Here is a 20,054-nt window from a genome sequence, read left to right on the forward strand (position 1 = left end):
TCTCATTTTTAATGTTGTTCTTTTGGGTTCTATTGGAATAAACAAATTATGTAAATTTATTATTCTTTTGAGTGATGAGCTTCTGAATTAATGGGGAAGAAGTATTTAAATTGGTTTTTTTTTAAATTTGGCTCCACTATCATATTACTGGTTGGTTTATGAGGAGTTGGGGAAGACAACAGTTTATACAAAGTTGGCTAATTATCTTATGAAAGTCATAGCATTTGTTTTTCTCATGAGTGAGACACACAAATACTGGGAGAGAGGGAGAAAGAAAGACCCCATCTTCTTTTTCCATTTTGTTTTTACTGAGGTTTTTGTTGAAATGACTTAATTAATATTTATTATTTTTACATATGCTCTTTCTTACATTAATCGCTCAAATTAAATTGCGGTAAGACTAATCTATGTTAGAGAGCAAATTCAAAGTCATTATAATAAAAGTAGCATAATTTTAATTAAATTACTATTACTATATTTATTATTAAATTTTTAGTTGATTCGTATTTAAATTGATATCCAAATATATGTATATGCATATATGTTCAAAATTTATAATATATATATTAAATTGAAATGGAATTTGTTGAAATTTATATTAAGTTTATCTTGAGCTCTAATGATTGAGGTTTTCGAATTGTTATAAATAAAAATTTTAATTACACACATTATGTTTATTAAATTACTCATATTACAACTAAAAGAGTTTGACTATTAAAATAATTTCTAACAATGTAAAATTAGAAGATAAGTATAGGAAATATACATAAATATTAATATTTTATGTACAAAGACCATTATTTGACCGAAAGACTTTTATTCTTAGTTTTAATGTAAATATCAAAAGCTTTTTAAATAGGATTTAATAATCATTATTATTAAAATAATATTTAAGCATCTGTGCGCGAAGCACGAAATTATGACTAGTTTTAAAAATAAAATATAAAAATTTTTTAATATCTCATTATCATATATATTTATTAAAAAATAAAATTTAAAAAGATAAAACTTAAAATTTTAAAATACTTAATTATCTAATGTATTTATTTAAAAATATTTTTAATAAATTATATCCAATCAATTAATAAAATATAATTTTTTAATTTTTGTTACTAAGACTATTTTAGGATATTTAAATTTCATTAAGGGCGCTATCGAAAATCTCATTATTCCCCTCATATTTCTACATTTATTTATAGTATAGATTTGAACTATATCAATCTCATAAAACTATATAATATTATACTTATTAGTTAAATGATTTTATAATATGTCTAATGTGAATAAAAATATACCAATCCTAGTAATAATTCTTTTTTCTTTAAAGGGAGATTTAATACCTTTTTAAGATAAACAAAAATATTTTAACTTACATATAATCATTAAACATTATTGTGAAGTATAATTTATTTACCTCTTAAATACGTTTGTTCAATTAATTACCATTGATATTAAAAGCACATGAAAATAATTACTTGTGATTACATTTGTTAGATTGTTATATATTATCTTTTACTATTTAATTTGATTTAAAAAATTAACAACATATTTATATATATAGTCCAATAAGAAAATAATCAATAACTTTAACTTATACCCTAAAAAAATAAACTCCAACTTAGTATAAAGTTTTTATACCATAAATAATAAATTATTGTAACTTTTTGGAATTTGTTAAGTAAATGGTATAATTTGGTTTAAGCAATATGATTAAATAAAAACCAAATCAAAATCATATTGAAAATGGTGTACTAATTTTTTGAAATGACCCGAAATATTATTTTCAAAAATTACTCATTTAAAAATTTAATCATAAAACCTAACCAATGAAATCAACGAAAAAAAAAAATATTATTACTAAACCGGACCCATAAATCAGTTTTGATTTTTTCGAAAACCAAGTGAAAAACCAGTAAACTAAATAAAAATCGAGTCGAGTCGCTGATTTGAGCCAACCCAGTTCGAATCGAACCGAATTGGCCTAGAAGGCTCTAGAACCCGCTTCCTTTTCCCTCTTTTTCTTTTCTTCTTCTCCTTCGCAGCGCCTCCCTCTCCTTTCCCCGTTCATCCTCCGATTTTCGCCATTAAAACTGGCAAGCAAACACACCAACGGGATCAATTCGATGAAGCAAGCACGAAAATGACTTTAAGATAGGCCATGGTGGCCCTGTTAGAAAGGAATCAAGGCGAGAAGGCACCGTTCACTGTGGCAGTCGAGTTGCCGTCGATTTCCCTTGAATCCGGCAACTCCAACCACCAAGGGGAGCTCAGATCGATTCTGCATGCCACTGCGAGTAGTTCTCCTTAAGAAATGAAGATTTCAGTCACGTTTTGAGGAGCCAAGGTGAACGGCGGTGAGGGCTGGCTGTCGAGTATGTTTCGACCGACTAAAGGACCAGTCTTACTAAACTAACACTAGAAATGAACTCCTCATGAAATTTCGAGTCGGGTGTTGGAATTCTTGCAAATTTCTGGGTGGTTTGGACTTTTCCGGCCACCGTGCACGGCGGCGATGGTGGTCCGGCGAGGCTCCAAGAGGTAGAATGAACTCCTCTTCGCGTAGTCGTAGTCCGATTTTCAATCGGTACACTCTAAGACTCAATTCACAAATTTTGCATAAATTCCAAATTAATTAATTAATGAATTTAATTAAATATTTAAGTGAATTAAATTGAATATTGTAAAATATACTTCACAAACATTAATTATAAATATGAGGTAGATATTGAAATAAGAATTCCTAACTGAAATACCCCGAAATTTTATTTTCAAAACTTTGGAATTTTTATTAAATCAAAAACCCGAATTTTTGGATAGTATGGGTTGTTAAGACCGAGCAAGTTTAACTTGAGCCTGAATTTGAATTGGGCCTAAGCCCAATAACAGACTGTCCGGAAACTTTGATGAAATAAAATGGAACTCTACGATATAAACTAATTATCCTAAATTAATTTATTATTATCTTTATTTGTTGTACTATTAGAAAGTAAATTGAAGAGATGTTTTATGATCCAACTAAATAATTAGATAAATTAAACCGGACCTAAAAATCAATTAACTATGTTGAAACCAAACGAAATGAGACCAAATCACTGAATCGGACCGAACCGGTTCGAATCGAACCGGACCGGCCCATTTCCTTTCTTTTCTTTTTCTTTCTTTTTCTTTTCTTTTCTTCCTTCTCCTTCTTCAGTAGCGTGACCACCTCCTCCTCCTCCTCCTCCCTCTTCTTCGATCTCCTTCCTCCGGCCACCAAATTCGGCAAATGAATACTCTAAAACCATCTACTCAACGCGAGGAAGAAGATTATAGCGTAGATTTGAATTGAAATTGTGTCTATTTTGAAGGGGAAGAGCTTGAAGTTTTGGACACCCTTTTTTCGGCGATTCACGCCGTTTCAGGCAAGCCTAGGGCTCAAGGTGATTACCAAATGACTCCTCTCTTCTTCCTCTTTCATTTGATGGCCTCCTCGTCGACTGTAATGGCCGGAATCAGAAAACCCAAAATGGGTATCACCGAACCTTTCCGATCAATTTCCGGCCAAATAGTTCGTACCCACCTTGATTTGAATACATATTAATGATCCTCTCATCGAAACGAATAAAATGATATATTGTTTGTTAATTTTGGTGATGATTTGAATTTCCGGCCACCGTGCACGGCGGTCGGCGGCGGCGGCGGTCCGGTGACCGGACGGCGGCACTCCGGCGAGGCCCCGAGAGACAGAATCCTCTTCTCTTCGCACTGATCATGGAATCGTCGCCCGATTCCCAATGGGTACGTTCTAAGATTCAATTCTTAATTTTTATATATATAAAGAATTAATTGACTAATGAATTTAATCGAGTTATTAAATAGACTAAATTGAATAACAAGATATTAACTTATTGAATTAACTAAAAAAAAATAAAAAAAAATAAAAAAAATAAAAAAATATGAACATTTATAGTCTTTTGTAAATAAATTAGATTGATTAGTGTGCGTATTTGGATAGCGAACATGATTTGTTAACTGGTTTAGGACTTTAGAATAAACTAATTGTAAATTAGTTTAGAACATTGTCAAATAAATTACATGATTATTATTATGACTAGGTGATTTGAGGAGAAAGAATAAATTAGAATTAGTTAATTAGTTAATTAGTTAATTAGATAACCATTAGATCAAAACTAGCCGATTGTGCATAAGAGAAGTAAGGCGAATTTTAGTTGGTTAACGGCTAGAATCGAAATTTGATAAATTAAGACTTGGGAGGCCTAGTCATTTTCGATATCGATATAAAAATTGAATTTTAATAGGTAGTAGTTATAATTAGTTATGGCTAAAATATGTTTTAGCTGTTCAACAAATTAGTTACCGTAAAGCTAATAATTTAATTAATAAATGATCTTATATGGATATTATTAGAATTAGTTTGTAAATTTTTAGTTGAGTGTTGATATTGTTGTTATGAAAGGAGGATGGAATTTTAAATTGATTGATTGCCCGACGGATGGGCTGTGTGAATTGATTGAGAAAGAGATAATGATATTGTGATATGTAAGCAGGTAGATAGTCCGATTTTTAGGGGAGGTGCTGCCGAAATTTTGACAGAAACTAGACTAAATTTTAATTAATCACATAATTAATAAGTTTACTTAGAGTAGTTCTATAATTTGGTACATAATAAATCTGGTGCTCTGATTATTTATTATCTTTATTATAGATTTCATTATTTACATATTTACTTATTTATTTTCATTCTTATTGTTATTATCGTTATTTATTTTATTATTGTTGTTTATTGTCAATACTATTATTTATTTATTTATTTGCATTGATTTTGGATGTTTAATTGCGCATTGCATTACAATGTCTAATCGATCAATATGTTTGCATTTAATTGCAATACTTGATTAATTGCGTTGTGATATTGTTGTGCTTTGTTGTGTGGAATTGGGATGAAGTGGGTCACCATGGGTTTGTGAGGACGGTTGGACCGTCGGCCGGGTAAATGGGAGATCGGCGCCCCCGTGTGTACCTACTGTTGTGATTTGTATGATATGGAAAACCACAGGTTGGCTTCTTTATTGGGCGCACCTGATAATCTAGGTTTGATCGCAGCCCGCAGGGTGGCCTCCTGTTGTGAGCGCCTGATGATCTAGATTTGATGGAGACGACCGGGTTGCCTCCTGTTGGTATGGAAAAGAAAAGAGAGAATGGAAAAACAATGAGAGGGCTGGTCAAGTGAGGATTAGACCGGTCGGCCAGTATGGGGGATCGGCTCCCTGGTGCACACGTTATGAGAGGATGGGCCATGTGGGAGGACGGCTCATCGGGGGTTTCGGTGACACCTTAGACCAATTTCCACGTGATGTGATTATTTGAAGGTGATATTGTTTGTGAGTACTGGTGACATGCCATTTGTGTGACTGGCTGCGTGAGCATATAACTAGTCGGACGACTAGATTTATATATATTTACACAATTGTGTGAATGTGTGTGTTGTGTAATAATAGTTACTCCTTAGAAAGCTCACATATCTTGTCTAATTTTTTTTCAGGAAGTAAGTTTCTCTCTAATTCGATTTAGGATACGTTTCTTCGACGCAGGGCACTAAAGGAATTTTCCCTAGTTCCATAATTATTTCACTATGTAACTGTATGTATAAAAGGCTATGTATATCAATCAGTTAGTGACTCCGCAGTTGTAGAATTTATTTACATTTAGTTGTGTATTATCATAGACGAAATTATTTTGTGAGCCCATATTAAAAAGTGATGTATTGTTAATTGGGCCCAAACTGTGAAATGTGGTAGCTGATAATTTGGGCCGAAACTTGATAAAATCTTGAGGTTTATTTTTCTCTATAAATATGAGCTGAACGTTTAAAATTAATTTGAGGTAGTAAATTTTTAGTATTTCAGGCTTACTACGGGCCTCGGGGGCCTTAAGCTTACCTGGGCCCTAGTGCCGGTCTGGCCCATGGAATCGGGTCGTGACACTAACTAACAATTATAAAAATTAATTTTAGGAACTTTAATAAATATAGTATTAGGAAGAACTTTAATTTATGGTGTAAACAAGTAAATAATTATAGAACAATTAATTATATCTTGGGAATTTAGTTTGATTGAGAATGTGCCCGATGAATGGACTGTGTGAATTGAATGAACGAATGAATAATGGTTACGGCGGACGGGATCGGTTAATGTAAATTGCCCGATAGATGAGCTGTGTGTTGACATGTGGAATATGTAAAATTGGCTAGTACAGTTTATAGGGGAAATGTTGTCGAATTTTCGGTGAAACACTTAATAAAGAATTAAATTAGTTATATCCTAGGTAGTAACAACTAAAACTTTTAATCTTATTATAATAATAATAATTATTATTATTATAAAAATATTACTTACTAAATAATTAGAAGTTTTATTACAAGTTATATATATATATATATAATTAAGTTCGATGAGTTGAGATAAATAGCTATAGAGCCTCAAAAAGTAATAAATGAATGCCAAATACATTTATGAAGTTAGGATTCTTACACAGAATTTTCTTTCTAGATGCTTATAAAAATTTCAGGATGGTGAGACAAAAGCTGGATGGATGCATTAGTAGAGATAGTCCTTTAAAGGACAATAAAGAATGGTGAGTAGTGTTAGATAATTCGCATCATCCGCCTGCATATTTGCATTCATGCATTTACGGCTAAATGTTATCATGCATTTGTTAAAATGCTATATTGTGCTGCATTATTATTGCGATTAATTTGCTTGATTACTTGTGTTGTGATATTACTGTGCCTTGTTTGTGTGGAATTGGGATGAAGTGGGTCACCATGGGTTTGTGAGGATGGTCTAAGAGACCGTTGGCCATATGGGAGATCGGCGCCCCATGTGCACCTGATGATATGATCTGGATGATATAGAAAACCACAGGGTGGTCTCTTATTCGGCGCACTTGATAATCTGGATTTGATGGTAGCCCGCAAGGTGGCCTCCTGTTGTGTGCGCCTGATGATCTAGTTTTGACGGGGACGATCAGGTTGCCTCCTGTTGGTATGGAAAAGAAAAGAGAGATTGGAAAAAAAAAAGAGAGGGCTGGTCAAGTGAGGATTAGACCGGTCGGCCATGTATAGGGGATCAGCTCCCTGGTGCACACGTTATGAGAGGATGGGCTATGTGGGAGGACGGCTCATTGAGGGTTTCGGTGACGCCACTGACTGATCTCCACGTAATGTGATTATATGAAGATGATAATAATTGTGATTGCTATTGTATTGCCATTTGCGTGACAAACTGCATGATCATATAACTAATCGGAGGACTAAAATGATTTATTATAGCATATGTGTGATTATATGGGGTGAGAGGGTTATCTAACCCTACTCATTGAGTTTAGCGCTCACCCCTACCTACTATTTTTTTTTTTTAGGTAATAGAAAGAAAAGCCCTATGGAGTTGAAACATTAATCATAGCAGACTGTTAATGATTGAAATGACGATGTAAATGTAAAGGTAGAGTTCCGCAATTGTATTCCAAATGAGTTGTAATTGAATAGTAAGAATATATATCAAATATATTAATTGTTCTTTGATATATTTGTGGACTAAAGTTATTGGGCTTGAAGCCACAATTATAAACAGAATATGGATTAACTAATAAAGGCTTACTACGGGCCTCCGAGGCCTTAAGCCCACCCAGATCCTAGTGCCGGTCCGATCCATGGAAACGGATCGTGACATTTTTAAATTTAATAAAATCATTTCAAAAAATAAAGCATTTTAAATTTTTAGTGCAGTTTAATGGTTTGGACAATTTTATACAAATCCCTAATTTGAAATTTAAAAGGAATAACCCTCTCTTTTACTCATTAAATAAAAAAGATGGAGACTTTTATGATTAGAAAGACTCAAATGCGAGGCTTTCCACTTTACATATTAGGGAAAAGATCAAATAAAGATGGAAGCTAGATAGAATTTTGCAGTATTTGACTCTTAGAAACCTATTTAAAGCAAGTTTAGATATTAAAGCGAAGATAACAATATAAGTAAGTTGGGCTAATATTTTATTAAAAATTAAAATAAATTAAACATATGCCTAAAACTCAAAATCCTAATATCATCAAATATCAAACAAATCAATTACTAAAAAAATTTTTAGTAATTGATTACTAATTAAACTAATAGGATTTTAAAGTTGTTTGTCCTTCATACTTTTCCTTTTTAATTCTTTGTCCAAATCATTTAAAGCAAGTTTGATATTAATTAAATGGATTTTGAACGAATGCGATATGAAAATTTTAAATGGTTTGACAGTAGATATTTCAAAAGGAAATCTAAACGAGTTTGTGATGATTCTGTATTTAAAATTTTAAAACATTTTTTGGATATGAATATTATAAATTTTGCTAATACTCATCCCATCTCATCACTAAACTAACCAGACTATTGGCACTTGTATACATAAATTTTTATGCCGTTATTTCTACTATAGAAGTGACAAATATTAAAGTAATGAATATTTGTGTTGTTATTTCTACTATGGAAGTGATAAATATTGAAGTAATGAATATTAATATGAGAAAAATTTTAGATTCACTTTAAAGGTTTAGTGAAAGATATAAAATATATTAAAACTTTTTCTTGCTATTGACTAAATTTTGTAATTTTCATTAAATAAAAAAATTATATCATATAAATTATCAACAAGAATAAAATTAACTAAATTAATAAAAATATTTAATTGAAAATTTGAAGATAAACTCTCCCATCTTCAATTTTTTTTTAGAAAAAATCACATTAAGAAAATGAAAATGAGATGGTGGCGTGTGTCGAACCATAGCTGAAATGATATATGTTGCTTTGTCTGACAGGTGTATGAGATATTCGTTGATTCTTGAGGACGAATCAATGAAAGAGTGGCTTGGCTTAGTGCTAGCTGAATTTTTCAACCATTGTCTAACCTAGGGAATCACAAAATAAAAAGTATTGTTTAACATCGCACATTGATACGATTTGAGTTGTGAATCATTTATCTATTTTTTTACACAAATGATGTATCGTTGGACTCACCCTAGTTGCGGATATTAAAATAAAAGTAAAATATAGTGGGAGCCCCTATTTAAGAAGAGGCAACATAGGAGTTCGATAAGCATACACTCGTATGTATAAAAATTAGAAGGGCACATTTGTATATGCAATCAACCGCAACGCAAATGCGTTATATGAAAAAAGGAGAAGATAGGAAACCAAAGGATGAACTAAGGAAGGGGTATCGCAGTTGATATAGGGCATTTGCGAGAATCAGTTGCTAGGACCAATCTTATTTCGTCGAACGAAGAGCCACTGATCTAGCTGACTCGCGAAGTAGGAGGTCATGTTGCATGATAAAGTAAGTGAATGGTGATTGGAATAATCACAACGGAGGAAGAATTGATTACCTTAGGAGATATCAAGGAGTCAATTCTAATTTTCCAAAGAAAGAAAGTAGCATTGAGCGTATATTTAATTTATAAATTTGTTTCAACTTATGTTAGAATTGGAGTTAACTTCGCATTTTGTATATTTTTCAATATATTTCTATTAAAATTGAGTTTGATTTCTCTTTATTATAAAAGGATAGATTGATTAAAATTTTGGTTCAATTTATATTAGAACTAGAGTTAACTTTATCAATTTATGTATTCCAATGTGTTTCTATTTCAATTTGTGTATCGGTTCTATTAAAGTGAAAAAGGATAAAAGGATTTATTCAACAGACATTAATATTGCATATGCTTAGTACAGATTCTTCATGTATATGTAGAAATAGGAAACTGTTAAATTGATATAGCAAATTTTCGTTAAAAATTTTGCTGGTTATAAGTATCCTTGAGATTTGTTTATTTTGCTCCAGTAATCTACATTAGTTGAATTCTGTATAGTGATATGGTTGTTATTCCATAAGTAAGAAGTCTGCGTAGTTAACATGATAACATATTAGAATTGAAGTGGTTAGAGGATGAGTAAATAATTCTTTTTACTTGTTATGTGGGAGGGAAGGCGATAACCGATGGATTTTGAATCATTGTTGTACTGGAATGGCATGCAGGGAGGGGCCAACTGAAGGAAGGAATGACAATAATTGCATTTATGCACTAATTGAATACATATAATGAAATGGGAAAGGTTCACAGTCACAAAAATCCCAAAATTTTAAAGTGGTAAGAGCTAGACTAATAAGAATGTTTAATATGCATGCTATTTAGAGTGACCTTTCCTAATGTTTATCTTATTAATTAATGCCCAAAGAATATAAATGTGTGTTATCGCCCTTTAACATTAAGACTATTGATAAGTGAAATGACAAAAATTCACAAAGAGTGGGTAATAGAGTTAGGATTTGGCGAATTGCTGAAATTGCTTGAAATAATTCTCAATCAAAAATTATGTTGTTGGTTACATGAGAAAATGAACATGAAAAAGTTAGCCTGGATTTGCCAGGTGGCGTGTCAATAAGGATTTTATCAAATCATGTAGGTTGGGTTTTGGGAATTCCATCAGAAGGGAGTACTTGTCTGTTACCAAGAAAGAAACGAGATGAAAAAGTAAAGCGTATGATTGACGATTATGGTGGTTGTAAAGCAGTTGTTTTGACACCAAAAATTTGATTTCGTAGAATAGGACCTTAAAAGTCATATTAAGTTTAATACCGAAGTATTGAACCGACATGCTTAATACTTAACCGAAGTATTTAAAAACGTTTCTTTTAATTTTACAAAAATGACTTAGAAAAATTTTCAGAGAAATCTTATAAAAAACTGTAAGAGTTTCCCCTATATATTCAGTATCCCAAAAACACATAAAAACGTTTAAAACGCTTCTATAATCTATCCACACCTCAACTATTTGTTCAAATTGTTTTTTCAATATAACTTTACACTCTCAACCCATCATCCAAGACATTACAACTATAAAGTCAATATAAATAATAAATCAATTTCTTTAAATTGAAAGCATTTAAGATATCTATTACATGCCATAAAATATTCCGACTCTCAAAGTAAAACTATTGTTCCAAATATTTAGTTCATAACATTCCGACTTATATAAAATATTTAGCATCTTAATTATATTTACATGCCACTAGAGTTCCATAAGAGACTGAAAGAAAAAGATTAGGTTTAAAACTGACTGTATCGGAATAGGCCTCTGAATAGTCTGATGTGCATCGTGGACTGTCGATCCCAAATCAGCAACCTGCTCGTTGAGCTAAGCATAAAGCTTTAGTGGTGCTTATTTCCCCATTTATAGTAAGGAAATACACATAAACAGTCATAATATCACAAATTATCAAACACAACATTTTACCATAAACAGACATTATATAACATATTTTAGACGCATAACATAAATATTCGCAGTCATTATGCTTAATTAAATTCAATAATCATGCATCACTAAATTAGACATACTTAATCACGATGTCACATAAATCAACATATTTTCACAAAGCAACATAATTATTTATCTAATTAATTTATAAAAACTATATTTTTAATTAAGTCTTTAACATATTTACAAGAATCAAACAGCATACAGAGAATCCCATAATAAACATACGTCTTAAAACCCCATATAACATCATACGACTTGTCGGTCGGAATCAAATGGCCATATCTAGAAAATGGGTTCGTTAGCCTTATAAAATTGGAGTTTGCTAGCTCCAATAAAATGAGATTCGTTAGTCCCTATAAGACACTGCGTATCACATATAAAGAGTACTGTATTCCTATGGCATGTCATAGCTCTATACAACTACTGATCAACCAAGTAGACCGTCACATCCATAATATGTCTTTAGCATAGATTAAATCATTTTTTAGAGTCTAATTATATGTTAATATGATTTAATTATAATTCTTATAGTTTATAGTGATTCTAGTAAATTACAATGCCGTAGGGATATTTTGATAATTTATAATGTCATGAGACCGCATTTTGAAAATACAATGTAATATTAGTATGTTGGTCAATTATTATGCGATGCGTGTGTGTGTGTGTGTGTGTGATTATAGCCTTTATATTTAAAAGAGAAAATAAATTATAATCATTCTATAATAAAGGCAAACTAAGGATAAGACAAACAATAATACTACACACTAGAAGCCGAAAGCCACATCATATTTTTATCTAAAACCCAATAATGACACATCATTTCCTTATCCTGATGTAATCTAGCCACATCACTCTGTTATCTTAAGGTAATCTCAAAAATCAATTAGAAACAAGTGCTTATGGTGCACCATACTACATAGCATCAACCCCCCCATGAATTCACATGCTTCAAGCATGTGAAGAAATAAGTCATATGCTCATTCTTTGTAAAACCCAACGCGCCACACTTCCATTTCACCTAAAAAAATCCATGCCACATCTCCTTTCTTCTTCCTCTCTTCTTCTTCTCCTTCCTTCACTTAACCTAATTCTCCACTAAGCTCCATCAATGGCTGCCACCTTCTAGCCCTCCAAACACCCATTAAACATTGTATTTTTAAGAGATTTTCTAATATTTTGCTCCTCTAAGAAGGACCTACAAGAATATCAAGTCATTTTTCTAAGATCAATATTTCTAGTAAAGTTCTCTTTTCCAAAAGTGAAATCCTTTTTCTAAGTTCTATTTTTTATTTGCATTTAAAGGCTAAATCATGCATTTTTATATTAAAGAACATCATTTGGTGTTTAGAAAAATCTTGCATTTCGCACAAGTTTTAAAGCATGCAATTTTCTTGAATTTTAGGAGGTGAAATATTCAATGGCAAGGGTAAAGAGGTAGTGAAGGCTTAATTTTTCTAAATATATATATATATATATATGATATTAATTTGTATTAGGTGTTATATGTGCATTAAATCAATTTTTTTATGCAATATATGTGTTGATTTATGATTAAGATACCATATTTATGCATTTTCTGAAGTTGCATGAAATTTATGCTTGTATCATTATGAAGTCAGAATTTTGGGCTGTTGTCCCTCTAAAATAAAAGCTTTAAAATTATGTTTTCATGTTATATTTCTTGAATATAAGTGCTAAAGATACTAAATATGCAATTTGGTGTAATTTGGTGATGATTTAGGTCATTTTTCATGCTTAGAAGAACCTCCATGCCTACGTTTTCATAATTTTAGTTTATCAAATTAAATGTTTAATTTTGAATATATGATGTTTAATAACGATTAAAGAAAATTTAATTTGATTTAATGTATGTTTAGTGCACTAACTATGGTTGACCGAACCATGAAATGACTATTGTGCAACTTTAACATGTGATGAGGATTATTTAGAACATATGCCAAGGACTAAAAGGTAAAGTTCCTAAGCTTGTGGAGTCTTTAGACAAAAAGAAGACTTTAAGGACCTAAACTAATGACTAAAATATGAATTTGCACTAATTATAGACTAAAGAGCAATATGGACTAATTAATGACTATAATTATAAATTGGACCCTTAAAATGATTAATTGTAGACAATTTAATATACCATTCCAAGTGGGATCCATTTATAATTAATAAGGACTTTAAGGACTAAGTTGTAGTTTGTTCTAAATTAAGACGATGAATAATTAAAATTAGTGATAATTAAGTAGATAATAATTATTTGGTTAGTAGCAATTTAATTAAGAGGATAAGTAGTTAGTTGGTGATATCTAGATTAATTAGGTACTTCATTGGTAAATAATAGGAACTTAATTGGTAAATAATAGAAATGATAAAATAATAGGATTTTATGGCCACTAATTTAATTAGGTAGCATTATAATATGTTAAAAAATTAGTGCATTGAGAATTGTGCTATAGTCTTGGGATTTGTGCTAATTAGTGATTTATGTATAATTATGCAAAAATATGCTATGATTATGAATTTAATTGGATGATACAAATTTTTGTGCCATGATAGAATGTTTTATGAAATAAATAAAATATTCTTTGTGAATGCAATTATTTATAAATTATAAGAGAAGCTCCATTCACTGACTTGGAGGTAGTTCGATGCCCCTAGAGTGCAAAAGGAAGTTTCTCAGCCTAGCTTCTATACTTCTCGCATGTTTTGGACAAAATTCTCTTGATCTCCTTATTGGCGGCTTCCACTACACCATTAGCTTGAGGTCGATAAGGAGAATAATGGTGATGCTCAACCTTATATCTGTATAATAATTGACTGACGTCTGCTTGGAAGTGAGAACCATTGTCTGTGACTAAGTGATGAGGTACACCATAGCGACAGAAAATGTTTTGCTCAATGAATCTAGCCACTTGTTTGGCAGTCAAAGTCTTGTAAGACTGAGCTTCAATCCATCTGGAAAAGTAGTCCACAGCAACTACGATATACTGATGACCATTTGATGCTACCGGCGTGATCTTGCCAATAATATCTATGCCCTAGGCTGAAAAAGGCCAAGACGGAGTTGTTGGATGGAGTTCAACAGCAGGCAAATGATTTTTGTTATCGTGGTACTGGCAGGCTTTACAGTGATGAACATAGCTGACACAGTCACCTTCCATCTGCACCCAAAAGTAGCCTTGCCTCATAATCTTTCTGGCCAAACCCATGCCACTCAAATGAGTACCACAGACTCCCTCATGGATCTTCATTATCTCTTCTCCTTCTTTCTTGCCTACACATCTTAGCAACATTCCATCCCAAGCCCTCCTATATAGTTCACCATCGGCTAGGACATACCTCAGAGCCATCTTTCTTATAATCGATCGGTCTTCTTTTGTGGCATCATCAGAAAAGGTTCCATCTTTCATGTACCGCAAAATATCCATAAACCAAGGTTCTTCCTCTGACTCAACCTAATTCACAAAATATTCTTCATAGCATGGCATATTTGCTGCGGTAATGATGAATGGCTTCTTTGGGACCTTACTCAAGTCTTGCCATGCTGAGGCTAGGTTTGCCAAAGCATCCGAGATTCTGTTATGAGTTCTACCTATGTGAGTAAGAGTAATCTTGTCAAAGAGTGCTGCTTTCTTTAATAAATACTCAACATAGGGCTTCAGCCTATCTTCCTCAACTTTCCATCTCTCATTGGCATGCTCAATAACCAACAATGAGTCTCCTATCACCTCAACCTCCTTAGCACCTATCGCAAGAAGAGACTCGATTCCCATAATACATGCTTCGTATTCTGCCATATTGTTGGTGACTGGGAACAATAACCTTTTGCACATTGTTGTCACCTCGCCATTGGGCGCTTCTATCACAATACCAGCCCCAGCTCCATTCCTATTAGCTGATCCGTCAAAGTACAGCTTCTAGACCTTTTTCAACACATAACAAATGTTCGTCTGGAAATTCTAATTCCCATGGTTCATCATCTGCGATGGGATTCTCAGCCAGGAATTCTGCAACAGCCCGACCTTTGACCGTCTTCTTTGTGACAAACTCCACATCTACACTGGACATCTGAATTAACCATTTGGACAATCGTCCTTCTAGAGTAGGTGTTTTCTGAAGATACTTCATAGGATCAATTTTAGAAACAAAGGTGACTCTAAAAGAATCAAAATAAGGCCTTAACTTCTTGATCAACCACACCACTGCCATACATGTCTTTTCTATCAAATTATACTTCTCCTCAATAGGCAGTAATTTCTTACTGATATAATAGATGGCCTTTTCTACTCCAGCAGCGTCTGGCTGTGCCAGTATAGCTCCAACTCCTGCGTCCTCTACAGACAAATACAGAATCACAGGTTCTCCAGGTCTAGGGGAACTTAACACCGGTGGATTCATTAAGTACTCCTTTATATGATTAAAGGCCTTCTAACAATCCTCGTTCCATCTGACCGGTTGGTTCTTCCTAAGCAACTTGAAGATTGCAGCACAGGTAATAGATACAGAATCACAGGTTCTCCAGGTCTAGGGGAACTTAACACCGGTGGATTCATTAAGTACTCCTTTATATGATTAAACGCCTTCTAACAATCCTCGTTCCATCTAACTGGTTGGTTCTTCCTAAGCAACTTGAAGATTGGAGCACAGGTAATAGATAATCTGGAAATGAACCTGCTGATATACTGGATCTTCCCTAAGAAGCTTCTCACCTGATGTTCTGTTCTTGGCGACTCCATGTCTTGAATGGCTTTTATTTTATCTGGGTAAATCTCAATCCCATTAGGTCCCACAACAAAACTGTAACACCCCTTCTCGGTCCACCCGTAAACCCGAATAAACCGAGCCGAGACGCTACAAACTGGTTGACTGAATGAACTGACATGCTGAAATCATAATGTATAATGAATCTAATATCATGCTGAGATTGCTTATAGTAATAATGTACTGAATATTTACAAGACATGATACTAGTTACAAAATGGATTGGGCCCAACTGTGTGCCCTGTACATGCCATAAAAAGAATAACAAAATGAGTTTCTACCCTGAAGACCGAGTCTTCTATAGATGAACGGCAGCAGTTGTAAACGGACCCTCTACGGACCAATCTCAAAACCTGCGAGTTAAACAGGTAACTCACTGAGCAAATAAAGCTCAGTGGATATCTCAACATAAAACAACAATAAGCACACATATAAGCAAAAAGCATTATGTAAGCACATATAATCACACATAACATGCGGCTTTCATTTTACCTTAATGATCTTTCTTACTGTTTATTTTACTGTATGATTCATGCAGTAGCAAGTTAAAATATCTGTATGGCTCCATAAGGTTATAGTGAAACCGAAGTGATAAGATAAACTGTATGAAACTGTATGAATACTGTATGCTTGGCTGCTATGGCCTGTATAATCATATCCACTCAACGGCCTGTAGCCGGAGTTCCAAACTGTATGGGGCGCAGATCTGCTATTCTATGTCGCGACATAGCCTTATCTGCCTGGTTTCTACCTAACCTCAATGGAGCTTCTTATGTACATGTCAATTATAACACCATAACACATAAATGGTTGCATAACTTCATAGTTCATCATGTTGATTTGATTTCACATCATATGAATGCTTGTATGTTGTTTTAATCCATGTTCTTATGTTGTATTTTTGTTGTAAAATGATTGGATGCATGCATGTTGAGCAAAGGAATGTAATTACATAGCAAATGAAAGGCAAAAGAGTGTCACAGCATAAGTCGCGAGCGCGCCTTGCAACATCGCGAGCGCGAGAATCGCGACTGAGAGTCAGAGGGTTTCTGGCTCAAGTCGCGACCGCGTATGTGAAAGTTGCGAGCGCGACTTGTGCATCCTGAGAGTCAGTGTGTTTCTGGCTGAAGTCGCGACTGCGCAGCACAAGTCGTGAGCGCGAGATGAAGTCGCGGGCGCGCTTGTGTGATTCGCGAGCGCGAGATGCGCACACTGAGAGTCAGAGAGCTACCTGACTCAAGTCGCGAGCGCGCAATGGGAAGTCGCGAGCGCAACGTGCTTTCCAGCATGCGCGAGCGCGCGACGTGATTCTGTGCAGTCTGTATTCTTTTGGCCATAACTCTCAATAGCTATCTCCAAATTGAGTGATTCCAAAACGCGTGTAAAGCTAACACAAAAAGGAACAAATAACTCTTCTGTGACAATTCCTAATTCCATCATTAAATGGGTTCAAAATCAAGATGAAGTTGCTGGTAAAATTTCCAGCAAACTCTGTTTCCACTTCATATATTCATCCCCTGTTTTCACATCATGTCCACTCTTCTCACTCAACAATAAGCAACATATCATCTCACTAGCAACACACCACACAATTTACATGCAAAGAAAATAGTAAACAACATGAGATATCAAACCTTGACGTCAAAAGCTTGACCTCTGTTCAGCTTCTCTTTTCTGCACCTTTTGAACTTTCTTCTCCTATACACAAGAATTCTCATAACTCATCTCCAATAGAACTAAATGAAATAGGAAATAACATCACACTTCAAGGAATTCTACTTACTTGAAGTTGACTTAATGCTTAACTATGTTGACAATTGAAAGAAAATGGGCGGGACTAGTAAGAAGAGAAGGAGAAACGGGAAAATGGGAAAGTGAGTTGATAAGAACGGGTAGTCTCTAGATGAAATGACTTGGCTGTGTAAACTCCCCAATTGGTACCTCAAGTGTACAAAGGCTACAACTTAATACACAAGCTGTATATTTTAATGCAAACAAGTCCTAACCTTTATATGCAAATAAGTCCACTTCTAATCTCTTTCTACCCCAACCAGGTTTGGTTCAACTCGACTCAACTCAATGCAAGACTCGACTCAATGCAAAGACTCAACTCGGTAGGATGTCACAATTCTCCCCTCCTAAATAAAAACTTCGTCTCGAAGTTTACCTGTTGTGAACAACTGCGGATACTGTTGTCGCATGGTTTCTTCAGATTCCAAAGTTGCTTCTTCTGTCTTATGATTCCTCCAAAGAACTTTTACCAATGCTATTTTCTTGTTCCGTAGTTCTTTCATTTCTCTTGCTAGGATCTGAACTGGTTCTTCTTCATAAGTGAGATCCGGCTGAATGTCAATCTCTTCTGCTGATAACACATGTGATGGGTCTGATCTGTATCTCCTTAACATTGATACGTGAAAGACATTATGAATCCGATCTAAGGTTGAAGGTAATGCTAGGCGATAGGCCAATGGTCCGACACGTTCAACAATCTCGTATGGACCAATGAACCTAGGGCTAAGCTTACCCTTTTGTCCAAACCTTAGGATCTTCTTCCATGGTGAAACTTTCAGAAATACTTTATCACCGACCGAATACTCAATATCCCTTCTCTTTAAATCAGCATAAGACTTCTGTCGATCACTTGCTTCTTTCAGCCGTTTTCTGATAATCTCCACTTTCTCTTCAGTTTCTCTAACCAAATCTGGACCCAAAATCTTCTTCTCACTAAGTTCTGTCCAACACACAGGTGTCCTGCATTGTCTACCATACAATGCTTCATATGGTGCCATTTTAATGCTCGATTGGTAGCTGTTGTTGTAGGCAAATTCCATGAGAGGTACATATCTATCCCAACTGCCTTCAAATTCTATGACACATGCTCTCATCATGTCTTCCAGGATCTGAATGACTCTCTCTGATTGGCCATCTGTTTGAGGATGAAATGCAGTGCTAAAATGCAATTTCGTTCCTAATGCTTCCTGCAGTTTACCCCAAAACTTCGATGTAAACCTTGGATCACGATCAGATATAATGGATGATGGAACTCCATGTAGTCGAACTATTTCTCTAACATAAATTTCGGCTAACTTGGCTAGAGAATAGTCCATCCTAACTGGTAAAAAGTGTGCAGATTTAGTTAATCTGTCCACAATCACCCATACTGCATCATGCTTCCGCTGCGTCTGAGGTAATCCAGTAACAAAATCCATCGTGATCTGATCCCACTTCCATGTTGGCACTGTTATTGGATGAAGTAACCCAGATGGCAGTTGATGTTCTGCTTTTACTTGTTGACATGTTAAACATCTTGTTACAACATGTACAATATCGTTCTTCATGCCCGGCCACCAATAGCCTTTCTTCAAATCTTGATACATCTTGGTACTACCGGGATGCATTGTATATGGACTGTTATGAGCTTCATGCAGAATCCTTTGTCTAAGCTCTCCTGTCTGCGGTACAACAACTCTGTCTTCATAGGATAAGACTCCACTGTTATCCACTCTGAATTTCCCACCATGATCTTCCTGTACTTGTTTCACCCATAGTGCTGTTTGTGCATCTTTCTTCTGTGCTTCTGCAACTTCCGGAACCCAAGATGGCTGTATTTGCATCTGTGCTAGAATCACTCCCTGCTGTTGCAACTCCATGCGAATTCTCATTGCTTTCAAAGCAAACAATGATTTCCGGCTAAGGGCATCAGCTACCACATTAGCTTTGCCCGGATGGTAATTAATGACATAATCATAATTAGCCAGAATCTGCATCCACTTCCGTTGTCTTGAATTCAAATCTTTCTGTGTTGGTAAATACTTTAAACTTTGATGATTCGTGTAAATGTGACACTTTTCACCATACAGATAATGCCGCCATACTTTGAATGCTAGAACAATAGCTGCCAGTTCTAAATCATGGGTTGGATAA

The 20,054-nt window shown here is 34.2% G+C and overlaps 1 long non-coding RNA gene across 1 annotated transcript; it reads left to right on the forward strand.

Annotated features, from left to right (window-relative positions):
* Positions 1 to 3,214: 3,214 nt before the first annotated feature.
* Positions 3,215 to 5,877, forward strand: LOC149493202 (uncharacterized). Its single transcript, XR_016322874.1, has 2 exons — positions 3,215 to 3,777; positions 5,543 to 5,877. It is a non-coding gene; the product is annotated as an uncharacterized LOC149493202 (long non-coding RNA).
* Positions 5,878 to 20,054: the final 14,177 nt, after the last annotated feature.

This window comes from Jatropha curcas, chromosome 10, assembly GCF_041381405.1.
Source record: "Jatropha curcas cultivar XTBG-Jc1 chromosome 10, XTBG_Jcur_1.0, whole genome shotgun sequence".
In the NCBI taxonomy this organism is placed as follows: Eukaryota; Viridiplantae; Streptophyta; class Magnoliopsida; order Malpighiales; family Euphorbiaceae; genus Jatropha; species Jatropha curcas.